Source organism: Gobio gobio (assembly GCF_949357685.1).
Source record: "Gobio gobio genome assembly, chromosome: 1".
Taxonomy (NCBI): Eukaryota; Metazoa; Chordata; class Actinopteri; order Cypriniformes; family Gobionidae; genus Gobio; species Gobio gobio.
The window spans coordinates 23,216,685-23,231,449 of NC_137097.1; the positions used below are offsets into that span (position 1 = coordinate 23,216,685).

The 14,765-nt window shown below is 39.7% G+C and overlaps 1 pseudogene across 1 annotated transcript in view; it reads right to left on the bottom strand.

The window, feature by feature from the left end:
- Positions 1–14,765, bottom strand: part of LOC307119969 — a 504,637-nt pseudogene that overhangs the window by 24,186 nt on the left and 465,686 nt on the right. The window contains exon 7 of the transcript in view: positions 4,676–4,682. The product of the transcript in view is annotated as an uncharacterized misc_RNA (transcript). The remainder of the gene's footprint in view (positions 1–4,675; positions 4,683–14,765) is intronic.

A 14,765-nucleotide genomic window follows, 5' to 3' on the forward strand; every position in this document is an offset into this window, starting at 1 on the left:
CCCAACCCTATTCATAACAGAGCCTAACAGGAGGAACTTTAAGAGTGGGACAAGCAGGATAACATTTCACAAGCTAAAAAAAAAGGTAGAGGTGAGAGTTGAAGCTTACTTAATTTTGTACGGTTGAATTCCAGCAGGAAAAACTAATTATGTAATTTCCTGAAAATTGTCTCAATGAAATTGTGGTCTTTTTTGGAAGTTGAGAAATACATACTAACAGGGTGGAAGATGACTTCAGGGACACAGAAAATGAAGACAATTGTAAAAAAATAACTATAGTTTCACATGTTTTATATGTATAACTAGAGGTAGTTTAGCCTATTCTATAACATAATCTAAAAATATTTTGAGATTTTTTTTTAGCATTTCATAGTTTATAGTTCTTGTGGAAGTTGATTACTTTGCACTGAGGACATGATAAAATTGAATGCATATATCAATAAAAAGGTGTGTAAAATACAAAATAGTATTTTTAATACCTATTATATCTGTTTAAGTGATAAAGAAGACCTACATTTATCATTTAAGCAATTTCTTATGTGACTCATTTTATAGAAAATATGAGTAAGTAAATCATAGGGACAGAAAAGTCACTGTATAACAGGAATGACCCATTAGTGTTTTCTAGATTGTGTTCAGTCGATGCTGAAATATAATAAAATAATGCCTTCTGTTTGTAAAAACACACAATGTTACTGAGTGTCGTTATGCTCACGTGATTGAAGTTTCGCATCTCTACGGGATTCACGGGACTCTGTGTCGTTGTATAATTGTAAACTGTGTAAAACACTTTTCCTGACTAAAACTGAACACCAACTGATAACCGCCGAACTGAACTCGCGCTGTCCGCCTGTGACGTCACGATTAGAATTTAGAACTGGCGACTGTGACGTCACTCAAATATAGGCTAATTCTCCATATAGCTACTTTATTTGGAATAATACAAATATTAGATATAAAAATAAATATTTTTTTCACAACTGGTTTGATAAAAATATATTTTAACTCTTTCATGCATGAATTATGGAAAACATTATCTAGATTCTTTAAAATGATGCTAAAATTGAAATCCATTTTAATTTTTACAAAATTCAGTTTTATTTAAAAATGATTTAACTGTCCACGTATGTGGACACCATGAACAAAGGCGTAAAATGGAACAAAAAGCCACAGATGACAATATGGAATTTTGTGCTTTTATTATATCCATTTTATGCTATGCATAACAGCTCAGATATTTAAAACATTAATATTACAATATAACAACGATAAAACACATAGTTTAGGAACTATAATGCTAGTTACATGTTTATCAATGTTAGCAGTGCTTTATGAAACTTAAGAGGGTTTCCTGTAAAATGACTCCAGTATTGTGTGTGTGTGTGTGTGTGTGTGTGTGTGTGTGTGTGTGTGTGTGTGTGTGAGAGAGAGAGAGAGAGAGAGAGAGAGAGAGAGAGAGAGAGAGAGAGAGAGAGAGAGAGAGAGAGTGTGTATGTCACAAATCATCATAAATTGTTTCTTCAACTTATCTTATTTTACTGCAACTATCGGTTTCTGCTTCTTTATCATATTTATAGTGATTTATAAATTACCTTATATCCTACATCACATATTTTGATTTTGGACATCTGGTCACTTTATATCTTATATCAGAATATTATATAACTGTTAAGCCTACTATGAATATTAAAATACGCTGAACCATATGTCCTGTATCATAGCTACATGAATGACCTTTGCAGCAAAAAAACCCTGCGTCAAAATCAGTTAGGTATTCAGTGAGATATGATTAATTAAATGCGCTGGCAGCTCATTGCACCTGGCAAACAAGTTACACTGAGTGGAGCTGGCGACCGATCCAAGATGGCGGCTCCACGGCTCGACCGTGCCAATAGGCAGTAGCGTTTGATAGGGCGTCTACCTATATGATGATGTCTATGGCACGGACTGCCGTTTTGGTTCCGCCTGCCGCTACCAATCAGCAGATTGACTGTGGGGGGAATATAATGTTTGGATCTGGATTTCTTATGCTAATTTCTTGTTTGCTTGCTTTGCTTCTTTATTGACTTAAGCTATGCATTTATTTTTATATTGCATTTAATGTTCTGTTGAGCTCAGTTATAGGCCTAAACATTTGATTTGTTTATTTGGACTTTAGTTTCCTTATTTGAATCTTTTGTGTAGAAGCCTGAATTTATATTAAATAATTTTTTGGGAAACTATTTTATATATTGCCTTCCTTACCTTGACTGTTCGGTCCCTCACAGATATTTAAAGTAAATTGAACTCAAATCTCAGAAAGCAGCAAGGGTTTGAAATAACTTCAGACCCATTCTGATCACCGCATAAGACAGAAATATATTTATATGCAATGCAAAACACTAATATCACAATAGTGTATTTATTTGGTTATATATTTTATCTGACAATACTCCTCATATTTTTTATACCGGACTGCCTGATATGCATATTTAGCTGTGCATATGTCATAAAATATAGCCTCCTCCATCATAACTCTTGTTTTTCAGTCGAGAGCTTCCTCTGTTTCTCTGGCTGAAATAATAACACTATACTGGGACTGGAGAGCTCCTCGAGACTCAAAGCTCCTCAGATAGTTCTCAGATCATTCTTACTAAGGAAATGTGAAGTAAACATATGAAAATGTTTTAATGTGCATGCTTTTGGACTAAATCCCCACAGTTCTGTGCTGTCCTGTGACTACAAATAAACAGAAACAGACGTGACTCAATAAGTACGTGTCCTACCTCTTTTGTGAAATATTGGTAAAACCACTTTATTTCTGTATGATTACTGTGCAATCCTGACAAAAATTAATCAATTATTATCAATGTATCACTTTAATTTTCAAATTGTGGTAAAACTGATGCTTGGGTTTTAAATCTAAGTAAAAAACAAAAAGGCAAACATTTATCATGTTCATTTTGCAATTGTTCTAGTTTCCAGTCTGATAACACTTCCCAGTGTTTTGATGGGGTTGTGTAATGTTGTTTCAGAGAGAAGAGTTAAGAGAGGATTTAGTAAAGCACTGGAAACACAGCGTGATTTTGAGCTCAGCGCTACAGGACAGGGGCTATTAGCCCGGCTCGGCCCATTCAAAGCCCTGGGTCGCCCTGGCTCGCACTGGTCCGACTGTGGATAAACGGCTATTCCCATATCTCCACGTCTCTGTATCTTTTGAATCAAAAAGCCTGTTTTGTTATATTATTTTTTTGGTTTATTATTTTGTGCAGGCCTACACAGTTTTATGCATTTCATTTGATTCAGAGTTATACTTCTGTTGACATGTAAAATTGTAACTAGTTAATTCTTCATTTGGCTAATCAATACAGAGTCTAATTCTGATTCTGGTTTCTTTCCTCCTCTCACAGACACTGGACATAATTCGGGAATTCAAGCCTCTAATGTGATTTAGTATTGTAACAATAATCTGCATATTATACAGTCTCTCAAACATGAGGCGTTTCCTGTCTGTGAAATTCATTCCACACAGACGACATATAAAACCAGTTCTCTCATTCATGAATACTCATGTGGTACTTGAGGGCTATGTCATACCTAAAACTTTCTCCACAGTGACCACATGTAAATGGCTTCTCTCCAGTGTGAATTCTCATGTGCCGTTTAAGGCATGCTGTTCGGTTGAAACTTTTTCCACACTGTTGGCAGGTGAACGGCTTCTCCCCAGTGTGAATTCTTATGTGGACTTCAAAGTGTTGTTTTTTAGTAAAACTCTGTCCACACTGAGGGCATGTGTAGCATTGCTCCCCAGAGTGAAGTCTCATGTGACTGTAAAGGTATTCTTTATGTTTGAAACTCTTTCCGCACTGAGGGCATGTGTAGGGTTTCTCTCCAGTGTGAAGTTTAATGTGCATGTTAAGGCTTCCTTTTCTTTTGAAACTCTTTCCACACTGTTGGCAGGTGAAAGGGTTCTCTCCAGAGTGGATTCTCAAGTGACTGTCAAGGCTTCCTTTTCGGTTGAAACTTTTTCCACACTGTTGGCAGGTGTAAGGCTTCTCTCCAGTGTGAATTATCATGTGCCTGTCAAGGCTTCCTTTTCGGTTGAAACTTATTCTACACTGTTGGCAGGTGAAAGGTTTCTCTCCAGTGTGAATCCTTATGTGGTTTTCAAAGTGTTGTTTTTTACTGAAACTCCTTCCACACTGAGGGCATGTATAGGGTATCTCTTCAGTGTGAAGTCTCATGTGACTGTCAAGGTTTCCTTTATGTTTGAAACTCTTTCCACACTGAGAGCATGTGTAAGGCGTCTCTCCAGTGTGAATTCTCATGTGTCGTTCAAGGTTTCTTTTTAGAGGGAATACGTTTCCACACTGTTGGCAGGTGAATTTACTTCTAGTTCTCTTATTTTTAGCCTTTTTTCGTGAATCTTTCTCTTCCATTTGATTCAGTACTTCACTCTCCTCTTTCAGCACCATCGGGTCTAAGGCGAAAAGAGACAAATGCAAATGAACATCAGTTTAATGGCACAAAGCAACAGACAACAAAACATTTAGACATGTAAAGTGTAAAAACCAGTACACAACTAGATTCTATTCCCATGGGCATCACACCGGGAGGGAAAAGGGGACAGAGTGCAGAGGGCCCACATTTTAATCTTCCCCCTGTGCTTTAGCCAATGTCTCATGAGCTAGCACACACGTTTTCTGAAGCCGATTATGGAATTGGAATTTGTTTTCTTAGAGTCCTCAATGCTGAACATTCTCTCTTTCAGTGGTCCTCTCACAGTATGGCCAAAGACCAGCTCTGATGGGCTGAACTTGAGAGACTCCAGCACAGTTTCACAGATTGACTATGTTTTCTTGCCACTATTTTTTTTTTTTTTTTTACTTTAGTCAATGCTGTTGTCAAGGAATGGTTAGTTCATTGTTTGTGATTTGTTTTGATGTATAAAAATAAAGTTAAAAACAAAACAAAATGTCAATGCAAATAAAGGACCAACACAGTCCCACTATCACATGCTCAAAAGGTTAGCCTATGACAGGAACTGGGATTAAAGGGGCTGGTGGAATCACCTGGTTTAGGTTCCTAGCATACTGGCAAACATGACACTTCTTGGAACACTATACTACATCACACTTCACACCGTACCAAAAAAAAAATGCTGTAAAACATGGTTGTATGTTTATCACCCCTAAGTGTCCCGACAGTGAATGATTGTGTGCCAGTGACAGTACCTGCTGGACATACCTGATAAAAACATTCCACTCATCCTCGATAGTATTATTTTTATGCCACTTCCGCATCAGTAGTCTATCTTTCATCAAAAATGAGACTTTGTTAAGTGCAGGTTTGTCAGCCAATTTAAAGCATTTTACAAGTGAAACGTTATTGTTTTGAGCTTCAACAAGTTTTTCAAGAGTTACCATCAATCTGATCTGCACATAAGAAAGAGTCAAATAAAGATGCATAACTATCTTTCCTTGAGCATGTGATCACACAACGCAAACGCATTTGGATATTTCTGAAACAATTCATCAGAGCTATGCTCTGTCGACAGGGAGTCAACTACTTCTAATGGAGGTATTACTTTCCCTTTTAGCCAAATCGTTACCTAAAATGACGGCTACACCTTTCACCAGTAAAACAGGGCATAATTCTACCTCCACAAAACCAGACAAGACGTCTGTCTGTAGATGAATACAGTAAACTGGGACTCTCATGACCTCCATGCTGAAACTCTGTACAAGTCTACAGGATCCAACTGATGTTTGATCTGAAAAGGACAAAACATCTGCACACACAAAAGACTGAGCAGCGTCCATGTCCCTTAACACCCACACTTCTACCTAATCTTCCTCCTTACCTAAAAGCGATACATACCCTTTACATTTACGCATTTAGCAGATGCTTTTATCCAAAGCGCCTTACAACTTGGGAGTACAAGAAGCGATTGGTCATGAAGAGTCAAGTAAGCGCAACAAGTGCCTGAAATACTGAGACTGTGTACATAGCTCAATGGACAGGCTAGAGTAGGGAGGGAAAAAAGGGTAAGAAAGAGGAAAAGAACGTTTATTTGTGGTTGTTTTTTTTTATGAGGTTAAGTGTCACGGAAGAGCTGAGTTTTAGTTGACTTTTGAATGTTGTCAATGATTCTGCGTTTTGGATGGCGGTGGGAAGATCGTTCCACCAGCTGGGAACGTTGAATTAAAATGTTCTGGAAAGGGATTTTTTGCCTCTCTGTGATGGTACCACAAGCCGTTGCTCCTTAATTGAGCGAAGGCTTCTGGTGGGGGTGTGGAGTCGTAGAATCGAGTCAAAGTATGCAGGAGCTGAGCACGTGGTGGATCTGTAGGCAAGGGTCAGCGCCTTAAATTTGATGCGAGCAGTGAGAGGTAGCCAGTGCAGAGAGATGAAGAGAGGTGTGACGTGGGTCATTTTGGGCTCGTTGAAGACCAGACGTGCCGCTGCATTCTGGATCATTCGAAGTGTTTGGATCGCACAAGAGGGGAGTCCAGCCAGAAGCGCATTGCAGTAGTCAAGTCTAGAAATAACCAGGGCCTGGACAAGAAGCTGTGTTTTGTGCTCTGTAGGAATGGTCTGATCTTCCTGATGTTGTAGAGCGCAAACCTGCACGAGCGAGCTGTCTTAGAAATTTTTTGAAGGACAACTGGTCATCAAATGTTACTCCAAGATTTCTGACTGACTTTGATGGGGAAATCAAGGATGTACCTAACTGGATGGTGAAGTCATGTTGTTTAGTGGGACTGGCGGGGAAGATGAGAAACTCAGTCTTTGCCAGGTTGAGCTGCAGGTGATGTTTTCTCATCCATGCAGAGATGTCAGCCAGACAGCTGGAGATTCGTGCAGCTACTGTGGGGTCGTCTGGTTGAAAAGAAAGGTAGACCTGAGTGTCATCAGCATAGCAGTGGTATGAGAAGCCATGTGCCTGAATGATGGGTCCCAATGAAGTAGTGTAGATGGAGAAGAGGAGAGGTCCAAGCACTGAGCCCTGAGGAATCCCCGTGGTCAGTTGATGTGCTTCGGATTCCTCTCCTCTCCAGGCAACTTTGAAAGACCTACCTGTGAGATAAGACTCAAACCAAAGGAGCGGAGTCCCTGTGATGCCCAGAGATGAGAGGGTGGACAGAAGAATCTGATGATTGACCGTGTCAAAGGCAGCAGATAGATCGAGCTGGATGAGGACTGATGATTTGGACTCAGCTTTAGCTATCCGCAGGACTTCAGTGACCGACTGTAATGCGGTCTCTGTGGAATGGCCCCTTTTGAAACCTGATTGGTTGACGTCCAACTGATTATTCTGTGGGAGGAAGGAGGAAACCTGGTTGAAAACAACTCGTTCTAGAGTTTTTGCTATGAATGGTAGGAGAGAGACAGGTCTGTAGTTATCTATGAGTGATGAGTTTAATGTGGGTTTCTTAAGCAGTGGAGTTACCCGAGCCTGCTTGAATGTGGTAGGGAAAATGCCGGTGCAGAGAGATGTGTTGATGATGTGTGTGAGTGCTGGTAGGAGTGTAGGAGAGATGGCTTGAAGGAGGTGTGAGGGAATGGGATCCAGAGGACAGGTGGTAGGATGGCTGGAGAGTAGAAGTTTAGATACTTCGGTTGTGGATGTGGCTGATCTAAAATCCACAGTGTGCGTGTGAGAACTGATTACTGATAGTTGTTGTTTTGTTTGTGTCTTTAAAAAGAAATGGTAGGTAGAGACTGTTGACTTCATCTTTATTCATTTCAAAATGCACACTGATTAACCACATTAACAAAAGCAATCTCTTTTGTTTGAGCCTGCTGCTGCTTCAGGGACAAACACTCTGCTATAACATGTCCTTTCTTACACAGGGTTCTCACTCTTTCATGAACACCAGATTCAAGGACTTTGAAGGACTTTTTAAAGCACCTTTTATTTTAAATCAAGCACAATAAGTACGATAAAGGTGGGTGTGTTACTGACAATCTGGACAGTATATCAAATGCCTACTGTACCTGTGTCTATCATTAATGCAGTAATGCTAAGGCATATACTAACAACTAAAATACAATTTTAGGGGCATGTGACTTTTTTTAAATCCAATGAGGAAAGAGGCTGGTGTACAAGAGCAAGCGAGTTTTAACAAGAGATGCGGTTTGCAGCTCTCTTATTCCTGCTTTTAACATTTATTTCACACTAGTTTTAGTTTTCTTTTTTATAAATCATTACTTAATTAAAACATCGAAATATAGAGATAATATTGTATACATGAATTTTCTAATTAAATGAAAAGATATGGACAAGTTAATTATTAGGCATTAAAAATATGTAAAATTATTTATTTTAACCTCTTAACCTGCACCCCTATTTTTGAGAATTTTTTGAAAACGACATACCAAAATGAAAATGTCTGCAGCTCTTAAACCCTATGGTCTACATTCATAAATCTGGTCTTATTTTAAACTAGACACTTGCAATGTTGCTACCCAAGAGTCATAATAACTCAAAGTAATATGGGAACAGAGTAATATACATGTAAGTGACTCACTTTTATTCTTCTTTTTTTTCACTTAGGGAAGAAAATATGAGAATTTAATGTTAAGAGCCTGAAAATAACTTAAATATAAAACTGAATGTCTAATCATGTCATGATTCAAATATGAGGATGATTCTCTCAGTAATGTAGCTTCTGTAAGCTTTTATGTCAAGAAAAGTCTAGGCGTCCTTTCAAAAAGGCCATTTATTTCAGAACATTTGCAATTGTAAAGAGTAGTTTTTCATTCAAATAAATCTGCAATAAACTGCTAATTATAATGGATAAACAGTTACTGAAAAACTAAAGCAACTATTTACAGAAATTACAAAGTGTAAAAAAACTCATTTAGCTGATAAGAAGTGTCAGTCAGAGTCTGCGCGCTCCACTGCAGTTTCTGCCCTGAACACTAGCAGGCGCCATAGACAGCGTGCCGGTGTTATGAAACCGTAAGCACTAGTAGTATTCACCAAATCCTACTTACATAAACTGCGCAAGATAATGCCTTTTGATTGGTTACTAAGTCCATCAATCAAACCTTTGTTGGAAAGGCATTGGCTAGGCACCGAGTGCCTTTATCTAACGAAAACCATGGGCGCAATGATTGACAGCTCACCAAGCCTGTAAGGCGCTTCCTCTATATGATGCATCACAGGAGAGTCTCTGATTGACAGAGAGAGACGAGGGAGGATTCATTTTACGTGGAAGAGACTATTCTTGCAGGGGGAGTTTGCCAGAAACGGATTAGAATCGATATTTCATTGAAAATGGACATGATTGATTACGCTAACTCAAAACTCTCTTGCAAACAACAGAGGATTTTTTGTTTTTTTTCCTATTTTTTCGTTGTTTTGGATTAAAAAGTGGGATGCATTTTGAAGAGTGGACCTTTACACGGAGATGTATGCGGGTGTTTATTGGATTCGTCCGATCTGATCTGAACGACAGGAGATGAAAGAGGAGTACCGCTAATATTATGCTAATGTTTACATGGCTGGTCCTTTAGCATTTCATTTAACCCTTTCCTCTCTGGTGTATTTATTGCAAAAACAAGTTCAGAACATGAATCTTGAGTGTTTTAGCTTTCAAATGATGCATAGTTTGTGATAGTTGATTGAATATTTTGTATAAAGCAAAAGTAAATAAAAGTACAGACACGCCCACTCACGTCAACCGCCCCACGAACCGGTGCATAGATAAGAGGTTAAATCACCTGTACATGTACCTTTTTAAACATCAATTTGAAGGCTTTTAAGACCTGCACATATGTAACGAGATAAATATTGTAAGTTGAGGTCCCTTTAAGTAAATCCTGCAATAATGGGATCGCGTTTCCTATTGGCTGCATCGGTGGCGCTATAGGACACTGTGTTTGAGTAATCTGCAGCAGAGCTAAAGAGAACTGCTGTGGGTGAGTCGGTTCTGTGTTTGCTCCACACTAAAAGTAAAAAATATGTAATTTCATATAAGATGTTTGACACTGTATGCAAGGATTGCTCACAATAGACACTGATTGCTTTGTAGAGAGTGTTATCTGTGTATATTTATGAGTATTTTGATCGTTTTATATCAGTTTGGATGCACTCAACGATCTTTCTAACTGTGTCATTTTCCATGTGCTTTCTAACGAGGTGAAATGTATTTCGAATAGGTGGAGCTTTATACAACTTTGATTCACCATCTTCTCTCTTTCACTGCTCTGTGTGCAGGTAAATGTTTTTATCATATAGTGTTTAAGAATTAACTCTGTTCATGAAGTTGTATTTTAAGCTGTGTAATCAGTTTTATACGATCACAAACCAAAGTTTAAGAATGAAAAGACAGTATTGAATTGTTTACAAAGTCTGTAATTTTCCTGGAGAGTTTATTACACTTCAGATTTGTTTTATTTTGGTTTACTGTTAAGTACACTATAATGGGAATGAGTAATGTTTATTGTGATATTGAGAGCAGCAGAGCTAAAGAGAACTGCTCTGGGTGGAGCTTTATACAACTTTGATTCACCATCTTCTCTCTTTCACTGCTCTGTGTGCAGAAAATAAAGAATCCTGATTTCATCTATATTCTGAGTGTGTGTGCTGATGAGGGGGTGAGACAAACCGGGTCGAATAAGAAAACCAAAGGTCACATTGGTGCCGTGACTCAGGACTTCAGCCAAGGTGGTCGAAGATCATCTGAACATCGGACCGGCGGGCTTGTCTTCATTCTTCTCTACACAGGACTTTCAGCTAAGCTTTAAAGTTATCACGGGACAAAGAAAAAACTGAAAAGAGACTTTTGAATAGACACTTTGAAGTGATTTTATTTTTTTATTGAGTTCAGGAATATTTGCTATTATAGAATATATTTTGCATTTTTTTCCCTTTCTTTTCTTACTTTTATGCTCTCATTAATTGATTATGGAGAACGCAAGGTTAACTGAATCTCGCTACATGGGCACTCCATTTAGTGTTGGTCGAGGGCGAGGTTTATTAACCACACCAATTCCCTTCCCAAACATTAGCAATGGTATGGGGTTAGAAGCTAATGTAAGTCCCGCTCCAAATGGTAATGAGAACCCTATTAGTGTAAATGGCAGCAGTTCTGAAACGACGCAGCCAATTAGCACATCAACTCCAGTCCTTACCAGTGACATGATGAGTCAGATGGGTATCATAGTGCAGCAAGTAGGCCTACAACTGGCGGACAGTATCCTTGAACATTTGAATTTGCGCAGTCAGACAGAAGTTACACCTAAGCATTCTCAAAATAGCCACCAGAGTAGATACATGCCTGAGCAGAGTTCCACATCAAGTGCATCGCAGATTCAAGTAGTGCGTCAAAGGGAAGTTAAAGATCCTCCAATTTTCAGAGGCAATGCTTCAGACACTGTTACACTTGATGAGTGGGTGGAGCTCATGAAAAACTTCATAAGAAAGGGATTTCTTTCTACTGAAGAGCAGGGTGACGAAATTTTAATCCACCTGAGAGGCAAAGCCAAAGATGTTGTTAAAGTGGGTATGCTGTCTAGCGGATTGAATATCAGAACAGATCCTGATGCAATCTACACCATTTTACGGAAGCATTTCAGTTGCCAACAGTATTCTCCTATCCCACTGCAAGATTTCTATACAACTCTTCCAGATCCCCAGGAGGATCCCTTTGATTACTGGTTGCGCCTGAACCATACTGCTGACATTACGGCTGAGTGTTTAAAACAGCAAGGCAAGGTTCTAGATAATCAACTGATTGAGGTTACACGTATGTTCATTAGAAATTGTCCAGATTCAGATCTAGCGCTGACGTTTCGTTCAAAAACCATTGACAAATGGACGGCTTATGAAGTGCAAGAGATCTTGAACGAGTATCATTCAGAGAAAAGTCTCAGAGCAACGGGAAAAGGAAATAGGCCGAATACATGTGAAAAAATTTCTGTGAATGAGATGCGTGTAAGTCCTGGCCCATGCACGGTAAAAGCTGAACAGGATTCTCTTCAGTCAAAACAGTCAGAAAATATGGCTTTGGAAAAGGTGATCGATATGCTGGAACGAGTTCTGATGAATAATAGTGGTAAAGCACAAGCAAGCAAGGAGTACAGGAAGAGAAGCAGCATGTCTAGAATACCAGGCTTGAATGAGGCGCCATGCTTGGTGTGCAAGGACACCTCACATTCTGCTTTTATTCACTGTAAAGACAACAGGCTCTGTTTCCAGTGTTTTTCACCTGACCATCCCAGAAACCGGTGTCCAAAGGAAAGGAAGAGTGCTCCCTTGGGCAATCAGCAGTCAAACTGAGTGATCTACGTGTGAGGGAGGATCACGTAGATCTTGAGAGTGAAGCTCCCGTATCAAGTTTTGGTGAGATGAGAGATTATGAGTCCTTATGTGAAATGTTCAGTGATGTAACTTCAGACAAAACAGTCATCTTTCAGAGTGTTCAGAGAGTTCAAAAAGCTGATAGCTTGTTTTACACATCCGTTTCAGTTGAGACTGATCTCATTTTCAACGCTTTAATTGATAGTGGATCAATGGCATGTACTCTTAGTGAGTCTGCGGAAGAACAATTGTTGAAAAGTAACCCAGATATGACAAGACAGTCAGCACAAGATATTGTCATTGTTGGTTGTGGTGGCCATCATGTTTCCCCTACTGCAATCTATGATCTTAATGCTACAGTGTACGGCTGCTCCATGACAATTCCTGTGTTGGTTGTGCCTGGACAGACTGAAGAGATGATTTTGGGCACGAACGTCATAAAGAGAGTCCTGATGCAATTAAGAGAAACTGACGGTTACTGGAGGCTCATGTCTAAGTCAAGCAACAATGAGAGTGATGAGTGCTGTATGTTTCTATCCCTTTTCTCAAATGCTGAGAGGTGGAGAGGTGAATCCATACCTGAGAAAGTCGGTACTGTAAAGTTGCAGAGGAGTGTGACGTTAGAGCCACAAACTGAACATCTAGTTTGGGGTAAGCTACCTCAGTCTTCAGTCTTGTCAGTTGGCAGCACTGTCATCGTTGAACCAACCGAGTCTAGATCGAGACCAAGGCAAATATTGGTCGGGAGGGTCATAACACCACTATGGGGAGATGGTTCTATCCCCTTGAAAGTCATCAACCCCACTAATCACAGAGTTGTGTTGAAGAGAAATGCAAAAATAGCTGACGTGTCGCCTTGTATTGCAGTGCAAGATTTGCCGCTACCAAAACAGATTCAGTCAAATCTACAGTGTATTGAGGAAACCTTACCACCTAGATCCGGTGAAGAGATGAAGCGTGTCTTGAGTGAATTGAACCTTGGTGAACTCGACTTGGAGTCATGTGAGGTATCTGCCCACTGGAAAGACAAGTTGTTGCAGCTTATTGAGAAGCATGAGTCAGTTTTCTCAAGAGACAAAATGGACTGTGGAGAGGCCAAAGGCGTTGTCCATCGAATCAACCTCACAGACGACAGACCTTTCCGTTTTCCTTACAGACGCATACCACCGAGCCAATATGCTAAACTGAGGACAGCATTAAATGAGATGGAGGAAAAAGGTATCATCCGCAAGTCACATAGTGACTATGCGTCCCCTCTCGTACTAGTCTGGAAGAAGAATGGCGATCTCAGGATCTGCACTGACTTCAGATGGTTAAATGCGAGGACTGTCAGAGATGCCTATCCATTACCACACCAGTCCGATGTGCTGGCGGCATTGGGTGGCAACACATTCTTTTCCACCATGGATCTTACCTCAGGGTATTATAATGTCCCCTTAGAGGAAGAACACAAAAAGTACACTGCTTTCTCTTCGCCATTTGGTCTCCATGAGTACAATAGGCTTCCTCAGGGTCTCTCTAATAGCCCAGCCACTTTCATGAGAATGATGATGTCTATTTTTGGAGATGAGAATTTCAGTAGTGTTCTTTGTTACCTTGATGATTTGATGGTGTTTGCTCCTTCTGAGTCAGTAGCCCTTCAACGCCTTGAGATGGTCCTTTTGCGGTTGGCACATCACAATCTAAAGCTGGCTCCGAAAAAATGTTTTTTCTTGAGACGATCTGTGAAATTCCTTGGACACATTGTATGTGAAGAAGGGATTAAGACTGATCCTGGTAAAGTTGAGGCAATTAACAACATACAAGCTTCTGATTTGATGGAAGCCGATGGAAAAACACCATGTCAGAAAAAGATCAGGTCCTTTCTTGGAATGGTTCTATATTATCAGCATTTTATTGAAGGATGTTCAGCAAAAGCTAAGCCTCTTTTCAAGTTAACATCAGGTTCAGTCAAACAGACTCCTATCACGAAAGGACGCAAACCAAGAAAGAAAATCAGTTTCCTCAAACTTTCCCCAGCTGATTGGACAACTGATTGTGAAGAAGCTTTGCGCACCCTTAAACTAGAACTGACAAGAAATGTGACATTGGCTCATCCAGACTTTGACCAACATTTCATTCTGGCTGTAGATGCATCTTTTGATGGAGTGGGAGCTGTTTTGTCGCAAGTTCTGCCAGGTGAAGAGATTGCCAGGCCTGTAGCCTTTGCAAGTAGAACTCTGTCTCGCTCACAAATGAACTATCCAGCTCACAGATTAGAGTTCTTTGCCTTAAAGTGGGCTATCTGTGAGAAGTTTAGCCATTGGCTAAGAGGAAGACACTTTACGGCATGGACCGATAATAACCCTCTTACATATATTCTGACTAAGCCACGGTTAGATGCATGTGAGCAGAGGTGGGTGGCAAAACTAGCCTCTTACAGTTTTGATCTTAAGTATGTCCCAGGATCGAAAAATGTTGTTGCGGATGCTCT